At 37.3% G+C, this 2731-nt stretch overlaps 1 non-coding gene across 1 annotated transcript; it reads left to right on the top strand.

The window, feature by feature from the left end:
* The first annotated feature begins 2365 nt into the window (after positions 1-2365).
* On the top strand, positions 2366-2471 carry LOC147475515 (small nucleolar RNA R71). The gene has a single exon (XR_015209943.1). It is a non-coding gene; the product is annotated as a small nucleolar RNA R71 (small nucleolar RNA).
* Positions 2472-2731: the final 260 nt, after the last annotated feature.

The raw sequence follows: 2731 nt of genomic DNA, 5'->3' as shown, positions 1-2731 counted from the left end.
TCACTTTGGGTTACTCTATTTGCTTAATTCTCATTTGGAGACGCCTCGTCTTTTTTTCTTTCTTTTTTTTTAGTTGGTTTTCTCAAGAAAAATATATCTCTAACAATATAGAGGTTTTGACAAGAATATAAAATTATATGTGAATCCGGTATCATTTTGGTTACTCTGGGGCATATAACTTTTATTTTTATATCCTCTAGTTTTGAAAACTATGAAGAGATGTTTTAAGAAACTCATACTCAAAAGTTATGATTCTAGACGCTACTACTTGAAAACAAACCATAACAGATAATCTTAGGCAACCTTCATGTCGGCTCTGTGGCGAACCCAATCTAGACAGACAGAGCTTCAGCTATGCGAGTTAGGGGATTCACTGCGCAAGACATGGAATGTCCTGACCCAAGTGAATAGCTCGGTGATATAGGTGACCTAATAAGCAAAACTGATCTCAAACCACCCCTAGATTGCATTGTTCTAGGGGTTGGTCTGTGTAAAATTCATTGCTCGTTTTGTTTTTGGAAAAATCTCATAACTATTGATGTATCGAGAATCATCTATTATAAGCGTGGTGAAAACAAACAATTTTATTAAGGAAAGAAAGAAACATTTGTTTTTGGTTTTTTGGTTTTTATGTTCCTAAATTATTATGACAGAAAAATATAAACTATAAAACTACTAAGAAAACTCATTATGACAGAAGTGATCCTCCCAATAGAAGATGCTTGAAATTAAGTGATTCTAATTGAGAACCTGCGTGGGGTTTGGCTTGCCCTAGATTATGCACTTCTTTGTTTTGCAAGGAAGCAAATCTAGTGAAGAGGACTAGCTCTATTGCTAGATAATCTAGTCTCTCCTCTCCTAATCTCTAGTTAGCCCTATTTGGTAGCTTTTCCAATCAGAGAGAAAGACAAAGCTCAAAACAAATATAAATCACCCATAAAAGGAAAAAGTTTTCGAAATCAAGAGCTCCAGCTACTGACCATCCCATAGTATTGTATGCCTATTGAAGACAAGACATGCTAAACAACCATGAAAGACAACCGTAAGACACCTTCACTCAATCCCCATTGCCCTCTGCTTTATTTCACATCTCTTCTTTATAGAGAAAAGACTACTCAGCGTCAAAGGTGAAAATTGAAAGAAAAATGTTTATGTAAGACAGAAAACGTAAAAACAGAAAAGAAGGAAATGAAAATAAAGATAGGAATTGTAAATGACAGGAAGAGAAAAGTTATTCTAAAAAGAAGTGTGAAATAAAGAAAAGAAAAATTTTATACTTGCTCCATAGGGGTACAATACTCAAACAACGAGCAAAAGTGCTAACGTGGAATACGCAAGATATACTGTGGAGTCAAGGCTCTGGTACTTACAACCACACACTCCAAGTGGAGGGTCCGGTTACCTTATTAATATATTCCCTTTAAAGCAAAAGATGGAATGGGATGGGAAAGGAATACATCAGAAAAGAGGATTTAATCCTCGTAGATGGGATGATTAAGAAAAAGTTTTTAGCGCTCCAATTTCGTTCACGCCACTTGTTGCTTCAAAGACTGTGTGCGTCGATTTAGGGTTTGGAATAGCTTGTCCTGGGAACACACCGTTCTGGGTTTTATCTTGGGCTAACAAGTTCAGAGATTGTTGCATGGATGCTAGGATTTGGCTTTGTTGTTGCATGGCTGGTAGCATTATTTCTATGGGCTTATCTATTTGGACACTAGTTGATAGTGTAGCTGGAACTCTTTGGTTGTTGATAGGTGGGTTTTGGTAGTTCTGGTTGAAATTGGATGGAACCAATGTTCTGTTCTGATTGTTATAGGTACATTGTCCTTGTCTGAATGTATTTGGTGGTTTGTTCAAACCTATAGGTGGTTGGTTTTGTGGAATGTTTGTCCATGCGAAGTTTAGATATTGTCTCCATGGTGCATTTGGTACATTGAAAGCACATACTTCTTCTGGCTGAAGTGATGATAGGTTTGTGATCAAGGGACATGTGGCATCTATATGATTTAAGCTTAGACATAAATTGCATGGTGAGATATTTATGTTCATGACAAGATGAGGGGCTTGGTCTTTTTGTTTGGTTATGAGGGCATCTATCTTTCTTGTGAGGGTTTCGATTAAGTTTTTAATTTTTGGATCGGATTTCACCTCAAAAATACCACTAGCCTTAGATATACTGGGTTGGGCTGTTCTAGAATTTTTTATATCTCCCTAATGGGTACTCTTTTCATCTTGGTTTTCAAGAAAGGTTAAAGCATCGGTTGCACCTCTATCCTAAATATTGTCATTACTCATGATGTCGAGGGTTACTTTGTATTCTGGGAGATGACCTTTGAAGAAACATTGGACAAGAGTGGATTTTTCTAGTTTATGGTGAGGACATGAATGGAGTAGGTCAGAGAATCTATCCCATGCTTCAAAAAATGTCTCACTTGGACTCTGTCTGAAAAACTGTATCTTACTTCTTATCTCTTCTGTTTTCTTCGACGGAAAGTACTTCTTCATGAAGGAGAACACAACATTTTCCCATGTATTGAAAGAATTGGGCTTCTGAGAAAGAAGCCAAGCATGACTCTTACTAGCTAGAGTGAAAGGAAACACTTGTAGCTTCACCTGATCATCGATGGCGCCCGGATGGTGGAAAGTATTACATACTTCATGTATCCGGCGTAGATGCTCGTATGGTAACTTATGTTCTAACCCATGGAAGATGGGTAGAAGATTGAACACG

The sequence above is a fragment of the Coptis chinensis genome, chromosome 9 (assembly GCF_015680905.1).
Source record: "Coptis chinensis isolate HL-2020 chromosome 9, ASM1568090v1, whole genome shotgun sequence".
In the NCBI taxonomy this organism is placed as follows: Eukaryota; Viridiplantae; Streptophyta; class Magnoliopsida; order Ranunculales; family Ranunculaceae; genus Coptis; species Coptis chinensis.
This window is presented reverse-complemented; position numbering and strand designations above follow the sequence as displayed.